The 9,178-nt window shown below is 44.9% G+C and overlaps 1 long non-coding RNA gene across 1 annotated transcript; it reads left to right on the forward strand.

Annotated features, from left to right (window-relative positions):
* Positions 1 to 4,973: 4,973 nt before the first annotated feature.
* On the forward strand, positions 4,974 to 8,235 carry LOC117195852 (uncharacterized). Its single transcript, XR_004475724.2, has 3 exons — positions 4,974 to 5,223; positions 5,498 to 5,578; positions 7,986 to 8,235. It is a non-coding gene; the product is annotated as an uncharacterized LOC117195852 (long non-coding RNA).
* Positions 8,236 to 9,178: the final 943 nt, after the last annotated feature.

Here is a 9,178-nt window from a genome sequence, read left to right on the forward strand (position 1 = left end):
GAGCACAGAGGATTTTTAAGGCAGCGAAAATACTGTGTATGACACGACAATGACGGATACGTGCGATTACATATTTGAACGAACCCACAGATGGTCAACACCAAGAGTGAACCCTACGGTAAACTATGGACTTGGATGATCATGACGTGTCAGTGTGGATTCATCAATTGTAACAAGTGTACTACTCTGGTGAGAGCTGTTGATGATGTGTGAGGGTGCACATGTGTGGGGCAGGGGGCATATGGGAAATCTCTGTACCTTCCTTTCCATTGTGCTGTGAACCTAAAACTGCTCTAAGAGAAGAGTCTTTAAAAAATTGGTTGGCTAAGATTCTTTGAAGGTTTAGAAAATGCATCTGGTATCTTTGGAGGTGGGGAGATTTGGAGATTATAAACAAAGTGAATTCAAAGAGTACAACATTTAACTGGCTAACATAATCTTGGTATGAAAAGTAGACAAAGACAATACAAGGAAATAAAATTATATACCAAATTCACTTCTGAACATCAATGTAAAAATCCTAAATAAAATATTAGCAAATCCAGCCCTCTAGATACTGCAATGTCCCAACCCACATTCTTCATTCACTGCCTGTAGATTATCTCACTCATGATTCTCAGGTTAATATCTCTAGTTGCAACTCTCCTCTGAACTTTCAACTGATACCAATGTCTACATATATAAAATATTACAAAATATTCAAGGTCATAGGAGAAGAAAACTTTCCTGAAATGAAGGAATATTTGAATCTGGAGATTAAAAAACTTAGCTACACTTTTTTATCCCTGTGTTTCACAACGGTCCGTTCTTCTTTTTTCCTGTTTCTAATTCTACTTTTATTTTTGTAATACTTTTCTCTTTCCCACCTGTTTTTTTCCTGAGATCTGCCAGATCATTTTTCATCTTCTTCTGTTACCATGTCACTCCTTCTTTGACTGTTCATTATTTCTCTTTTTAGAGCTCTTTTTTTCATTAAAACTATATATGATTTTTGTTTCTTTGCAGGGAGAAGTGTTGATCCATAAATTTTCCTCTGCTTTGTTGCATCTTCTTGGGCATGAATTATTTATCATTATTTATCTGCTTTTTGTTTGTCATGCTTGTATCTTTATTCTTGTGGCACCTTTGTATAGATTTCGTACTATTTCCTTTCATGTTATTATTCATTTTTTAATGGCGGCAAATGCTTTCTTGGTCAGCCCTTTGTTGTAAGAGTTGAGCAGTGTTGGGACAAGGGATCAGGGGAATAAACTAGGTCAGACGGCGCTTGGGTTTGGGTGGATGGGTTCTAAATACATTTTCACCAACACTCCCCCCAGGGGGAATGGGTTTGCTTCAGGTTAACAGGAAGTCCTCCTGTTGCAGGTTGAAGCTCAATGCATTTCTTGCAACGACCAGTAGTTCTTTTCTTCACCTAATTGACGTCATCAAATACAGGGCTGCTCATTTGCTTTTATTCCCTGCCCTATCCCATGGAGACCCTTGTTTTTGCAGAGATAGAGTGTGTGAGTTAACATCTTATGGAGCAACCCATGGCCAATGAGGGCAGAAGCTGGTTGATAAATGCTGCTCTCTTCCATCCCAAAGCCACACCAATCCTAAAGCACATTCCTTCTGCCTTGTTTCCTCTTCCTCAGTTCCCTTTACCTGTTCCATCTAAACCATCTGATATAAACTCTTTCTCTTGGGCTCCCCTTTTTAAGATGGCAGCTCTTCCTGAGGAGTGTGGTTTGGAATTCGGGTTATTTTTTTCTTTTATCAAAGAAGTAGCTTTCTTTTCTGTCCTCTTTCTCCCCATTGTTACGTTTGGTTTCAGAGAGGAGAACAGACACGCTGATGCCTCCATATTTTAATTATTATTTTTTTTAAAAGCTTCCCCAGCTTGTATCTTATCTGAATTTTTCTATCTGCAAAGAGGAAGCAAATCAAGTCCTACACTTTCCAGGTCGCTATGCCTTAGACCAGCCTGCAATGTTTTCTTTTTCTCAAGCGATGTCTTGATGAAGTCCCTGAGCACATGAAAGCAACATTTGTAAGAAATTTAGGTCATTGCAAAACTCACTACATTTGGGAGACATATATTCCTCTCTCTCTCTCTCTCTCACACACACACACACACGCACATACACACAGACACGTATACACACAAATTCAGAGTACATTAACACACCAGCAAATGAACAGGAAATGCAGTAACCCATTTTCATTTATAGCCTCCCACGGAGTCTCACCCAAGGTCACAGCCATAGCTGTCCTGAATTGTTTTACTCTTTTAAACCAGGATTTGACTTTTTCAAAACTTTTAATTATTTTCGCATAGGCATTCACAGGTGGTACAAAGGGCTTTTCTACAGTCCAAGGCAGACTCACCCCTGGTCCTACTCTGGCCTCTCTCTAGGAAGCAGCATCTCTACCCAGCAGCACCTTCGGCCCGGACCTGCCCTCACCACAGCATTGGTGCACCAACCTCCTGGCCTGGGTTCTAGCCCCTCCAAGGGTAGAAATCACCTTATAAACATCCACTGCCCTGGGGTGAAGGAGCCTTTGCCCCAGTGAGGAGGAAATGGCTTCGTTTGGAACTTCCCGGGGGAGGGGTGATGAGGGGCTCTTCACCTACCCAGTTTGGAAACCATTGTTCCCATGTGTCTAGAGCATAATGGATCCTAGGACATAAAGGGACAACTGTCCAGGACTTTTATTTTCCACTAAGGAGGCCTGTCTCTGTGGGCAGTGGTTGCTCCTGTCTCCTGGTGCAGGAGCTATTTGTGGGGGATGAGTGACACTCACCCAAGTCCAGAAAACTCTTGGAAGAGCTGGTTTTCCATCCATATCCCACATCCCATATGGCGGGCAGCCATATGCCTGCCCCTGGGAGACAGAGTGGATAATGAACTGCTGCTAGGACCTTCCTGAAGCCCCATCAGACCCTCCCTGCACGAATGGCAACACCTTTGTCAATGCCCAGAGTTTTTGCCCTGTGCAGGGATATTTTCCTTATGTCTCCAGCACACCTGAGAGCCTCTGGAGGAGCCAGGAGTACGTATTTAGGTGTCCCTGCCTCTGTGGGGTGAAATCTATCCCATACCAGTCGGGGTGGGGGGAAGGGGAGCATAGTGGTTAGGGGTACGACTCTGTGTTGGACCACCAGGGTTAGGATCCTGACCACTTACTTCCTGCACGATGGGTAAATTACTCTTCTCTGTGCCTGTTTCCTCTTCAGTAAAATGAGGATCATCATAATAATACCACCTCATAGGGTTGTTGTGAAGGTTGATGAGACAATCTATGCCTAAAGCACAGGGACTGGCATATAGTAAGTGCTCATGAAACACTAGTTGTTTTTGTTGTTGTTATCATATGATTATCTAAGCCCAGAGTTATGGTTTGCGTGTGTGTGTGATTGAGAGAAACTGATTGATTATGATGCAACTCAAAATGGGAGCCAAGGCAGCATTTCAAGGTGCCTTGTCGAGACAGGACAGAGGCCAGGGGACTCTGGGTAGAGAAACAAGGCTGGAGATGTCACGAAATGCTGGAGGAGCAGAAAGCTGTGCACCCAGACCTGTTTGTAGCTCAAAGCTTCAGCACCACCGCCAACCCGTTTGTATGGTTGGTAAGGGAAATAGTCTTCATTTTTACTGCCGTCTCCACTACCTGCTCTATACACTTGGGTTTACAGTCCCAGAGCTGTGTGTGTGTTTGCACATGTGTGTCCACATCCACAGCCCCATCAAACCTCAGACAGAGACTGCCCCCAAGGAGGCTGGGCAGACAGGGAGAGGACAACAATAATGGCGGAGAGGAAGCAAGGTAAACTTGGATTTTGGTTTTGAGACTGTTGTAAACTGGAAGCATCATAAGTCTCATCTATCCCCATACCTCTCCTGCAGGAGCAGGAGTGGGTTGAGGGATTGGTCTCCGCCTGCTGACGGGGGTGGCTCCTCGGCATCTCAGATGGCAAAGGGGTGGCCACTTGCTGGATTTCAAGCAGGGAACTTTCCTGGGGAGGGCAGGGAGGGGGCTGAGAAAGGAAACATGCCATGGTGGAGGAAGTTGAGTCTGTGAAGCAGCATTTGAGTCTGAAGTACGGGTACCGAGTATTGGTCTCCACCTTGATCGTCCACATTTACCCTTATTCAGGGCATCTGTCCCTGTCCTGTCTGTAAGGTGCCACCCTGCTGGGTTTCTGGGTGCAGGTCTTTGTGCAGAGGCCAGTACTGGGTGTCCTAGATAAGTGTCCACCAAAATGTGGCCTCTCCCTGCTGGCTGACGCCCAACACTGTTGCCCCTGGGCTTCTCCCTGGATTATTCTCCACCTCCCACCTTCCCCTGATTATTCCCACTTATTCATCAAGTCTCAGACAAATGATACTTCTTCATCAAAGCCTCCCTTACCCCAGGACACTCGTGCTCCTCTGCCGTAAGCTCTCTGAGCACCCTGAATTCTCTTTCAGGCAAACGGGACCTGCTTCCTCCTGGTCATCTAACTCTCTCTTCTCGTTGCTCAGCCTATCCCAGGCTGGGGTGGGAGCCCTCCTTTGTTCACCAGGGCACAGTGTATGTCCTTCCACTCTGGTTTGTTATTACACTGGGTTGTAATTGTCTGTCCACGTTCCCCACTAATCTATGAGCTCCTTGACAGCAGGAACTGCATCAGTCAGCTATGGCTGCAATAATGCTGCATAACGAACCATCCCCAAAGGTCAGTGCTAACACAAGCTTGTTTTTCTCTTCCTTAGTTTTGCAGGTCAGCTGGCCTTGGCTGCAAGCTCTAGGTTGAATCCAGGTCTGCTCCACGCGTCTTGCATCCCTTTGAGACCAGTGGCTGCCTGGAGCATGCTCTTCTCATAGTGAATGGCAGGAGCTCAAGAGAAGCCCACCCATGCAGGCGCTCTGTTCACATCATACCCATTCAAGTTCTGTTGGCCAAGGTAAGTGACATGGCCATGCCCCAAGTCAGTGAGGCAATGAGGTATCTTGCACCCAAGGTAGAGGGGGAGAGGGATGAGTACAAGCTACATGATAATCTAACTCCTCGCAAGGGCCATGGACTGTGTGTCTTTAAAACCCCAGTATTTAGCATGGGACCTGCCACAGGTGGGTATTCAGTAAAGGCCGAATGAATGAACGGAGATGAGCAGAGGGTTGTGTTCTCTTTCCTAGGGATAACAGGGATGCGGGGGCTCACAGATTCCCCTCACGGAAAGATGGTATCACACGGAAGTAAGTGCTCAGTCTGGAGACTTAATTTCCTCTCTTCCTCTTATTGACTGTAGCCTTGGCAGGTTACCTATTTGAGCCTCTTTTTTTTTTTTTTTTCCCTATAAAGTGGGAATGATGATACCTGCTTTATCAGGTTATTGCAAAAATTAAATGAGATTATCTGTGTAAAACAGCACCATGCCTGGAGTTTCATAAACACTTGTAAATGCTAGCTGATATTATTACTGATACCAATATTATTATTACTGCTACCATCTTGTATTCTGTCCGTCAGGGAGAAAATGAACTGAGTTGCAGTCAATTAAATAGAAGAGGATCTGCTGATTTGGGCGTTAACACTTCCAACCTGACTCAGGTTTGACAAGAGCCTTAAGTATTTCCCATAATAACCTAGACCTAAGAATTGTGGGAAAGGGTTCTCCCTTATATACCTGAGAAAGGGTGACAGGCAAGAACCTAAATTTTCTCTCCCATGCCTGGGTGTGGAGGGATAGGGCAGAAAAGGAAGAGCTTATCTAAGGACATCATGGCATCCCTCTGTCTAACACCTCACGCCGTCCTGCAGGGAGCAAAAGAATGCAGCTTTGGGGGCCATTCAGTTAGAGGCCAGCTGTAGAGTGGACACGGGGATAAGGTGGTATTCCTAATCGTGTCCCTGGTGCTCCAGGTGGGTGGGCAGGGTGATATTTCCGAGCCCCTGGCCGGATCTCATTTAAATGGTGGGGACACTCTGTACCTGTAGCAAATCCTGCTGGAAAGGCATGATCCAGGGCGGGTGGGGACCGTGGACCAGCAGGGAGCTTCCTGGTCAGCGTGGCAGAGTCAAGTGGGTCCTGGCAGGCAGGTGAGCAGGGCAGTCTGGGATGCTGCTCTTATCACCGCATCCTTGGAAGACTGTGTCCCTCAACCAAGTTGGTGTGACAGTTATGGAGAGAGGGTTAAGCTAGATGCACTGGGGTAGAGAAGGGGCCAGGTGGGGCCTTGGAGGTGATGAACAGGTGGCTTCCTTCTGCCACAGCCATTGCGCCATGGGAAGCAGGGCAAAGCAGGGAATGAACATGATCCCATGCCTGCCCCTTACCAGCTATGTGACAAGGGCACATTGTTTCCTTTCCCTGGGCTCAAGGCCCTCATCTGTTTTCTGGAGAGGTTAGATTCCATCCTTTCACTCAACAGATATTAGTGGAGGATCCGTGACGAGCCAGGTGCTATTCTAAGGCCTTGGAGATCTACCTATGAAAAGGATAAAAGTTATCAATGAACATTAGATTTGGCCCTATATAACAGAAAGCCCAAAGAACAGCAGCTTAGGTCAAATAGGGGATTTGCTTATTTGTGTCACTTAAAGAAGTCTAAAGACCGCAGATCAGAGCTGGCACAGTGGCCTCATAGTCACTAGGGACATGGGCTTCCTTCCCATGAATCCTTGAAAACATTTTAAATAGTTGTTTTAAAGATCTTGTCTGACTCTACCATCTCTATCTCTCTATGCCTGTTTCCACTGAATTTTTCCAAGACTTTGGGTCACACTGTCCTGTTTCTTCATATATCTAGTAAGTTTCAGCTGGCTGCGGTACATTTTGAACTTTACATTGTTGAGCGCTGGATTTTGGTTAAAGGGTGTTGGACCTCTTTATGGCAGGCAGAGAAGTTACTTGCAGGGCAGGCCTTTTTTAAAGCTTTTTAATTTTCTTAGGATGGGTCATAAGTAGGTTTAATTCTAAGATTAGTTTAGCTCCGCTACTAAGATGTGACTCACTTGGGGTATCCACTGAAAACCCGAGAATCTGAGACATCTCTATTCCAACTGATCAGAATTTGATCGTCTCTCGGCCCTGAGAACTGTTTTGCTTACAGCTCCCTGGTTTTTCTTTCCATAGCTTCCTGGATCTTCATTCTATGTTTATTAATAATCAGCAACAGAGGCAGGGGATCCCTGTACACTTTTCTGGAGCTATTTACTTAAGTAGCATCTCTCTGTCCAGTACTATGTCTCGAATTTCCAGCCCCTTCATCTTTTCTGAATGACAACCCCTGTCTCTTTAACTCAGAAAGAGCTGTGCTCTCTTGGATTCCCTTCTCTGCAGAAAACACCTCCAGACAGAAAGCCAGGGTGATAAGAGGCTCATCTTGTTTGATCTTTTTCTCAGAGATGAGTGTTCCCTAATGTCTGAAAACTGCTGCCTTGTATATTTTATTCAGTTTTATAGTTCTCAACAGTGAGAAGATAAGCCTGGTCCCAGTTACTCCATCACGGCTAGAAATAGAACTTCCTAATATATTTTTAACACCCATATCAATTAACATTATTCTGGCTATACAGTTTAAAATTTTGAATTAAAAAATTAATCAAATACTGATCTACTGAACTATGACTCATAAAAATTGCATGTACAGGTACCTTCATGACATGGTACTAGTCACCAAGGAAGATCGCAGTTTATGGATTAATCTGTTCCTAAGAATTCCACCTCATTAAAATGCACAATAGATTAAAATGTATTCACAAGAAGCACAAAATAAGATTGACTGTGCAAACAAATATGGTTTTAAATGCATTTAAAACAAGTCACACTTTCACAGGCATTTCAATAAGTCTGCTAGGGTCCCAAAGGAGGTGAGAGAAGGGGGTACAAGCAAGTCAAGTTGGTGGCAGATGTGAGAATGGAGTCGAGAACTGTTAACTCATTTTCATAGATTGTCACCTAGGGGATTTGGAAAAAACAGATCCAGAAAATTCTATATTAAATATTTCTTCACAGATTCTGTCAGGCCATAGCTTTATCTGTTCTGAGGGAGCTACCATGAATACAGTGTTCACAAAGGAAATCTGTTTACATATTCCTGGAAGGTTTGGAAAGTTTTTAGTTTTTGCTTTGTCTGGAAGTAAACAGACACTGTGTGTGTGTGTGTGTGTGTGTTTTAAAGCTTTCAAAACCTCTTTTCTATTGAAGGCAATCACCTGTGAATTTTTCCTTCTCTGACATCCCAAACATATCCTTAACATCATCTGGACTAGACATCTCCACCCTCAACTCTCCATACGCTTCCCTTTACTACCATCTACAACTGGCCTCAGGGCCTTTGCATATGCCTGGAAAGCTCCTCCTCTCCTGCCCACCCCCACTTTGCTTGAATACCTTGTCATCTTTTTTTTTTTTTCCTTGTCATCTTTTATGTTTCAACCTGACCTCCTCAGAGGTCTCCCAAGATCATCCAGTTTAATAACGCTATCCCTTTAATTCTTCCCTGCAATATCCTGTTCTTTTCCTTCACAGAATGAATGCTGGTTTTTTCCTGGCCTGTTTGCCCTCAGATCCATCCCCCCTACCCTTCCCCTGGAGAACTCTGTACCTTTGAGGGACTGACTCCTGTGGACTATATTTCTCAGGCTTCCTTGCTTCCTGACATCTACAGAGGCTCAGCCTTTGGGAGGTACCGGTGGTTGTCAGAAAAGCAGGAGGAGGGGGCAAGGTCAGGTTGTCTCCCTTCTCTTTTGGCTTTGATTTCATCTGCACAAAGACTTAAGTTCCGCTGCGTCTTCCATTCATACTAGACATCCACTCGTTCCATGGTCCCAGTCCTCCTTGGGCAGCTCCTGTCCTGATTCTAGTTCCCCTCTCCCAAATGGCCCCAGGGGCTGGACTCTGATAACATCCCCTCCTCTCTTTGACCCTTCGCTGAATGGCTTCCTGCTGCTAATAATCTCTGGTTTCCTTCACTGTCCCAGACGTCTCAGCATCTCCATCACTCCTGTAAGTAACAAATCCCCTGCATTCGATCCTCTCTGACCTATATACTCAGTGATTTCTCTCTTCCTGGTACAGCATGTATCTCAAATTGTAGATATAAATGTATCAACTGCTGTGTCTTTTTTTTTTTTAACATCTTTGCTGTGTCTTTTAATCTACTATCTGAATACCTCCCTCTCCCCTCCCACACACTCCATGAAAAA

The sequence above is a fragment of the Orcinus orca genome, chromosome 10 (assembly GCF_937001465.1).
Source record: "Orcinus orca chromosome 10, mOrcOrc1.1, whole genome shotgun sequence".
Classification (NCBI taxonomy): domain Eukaryota; kingdom Metazoa; phylum Chordata; class Mammalia; order Artiodactyla; family Delphinidae; genus Orcinus; species Orcinus orca.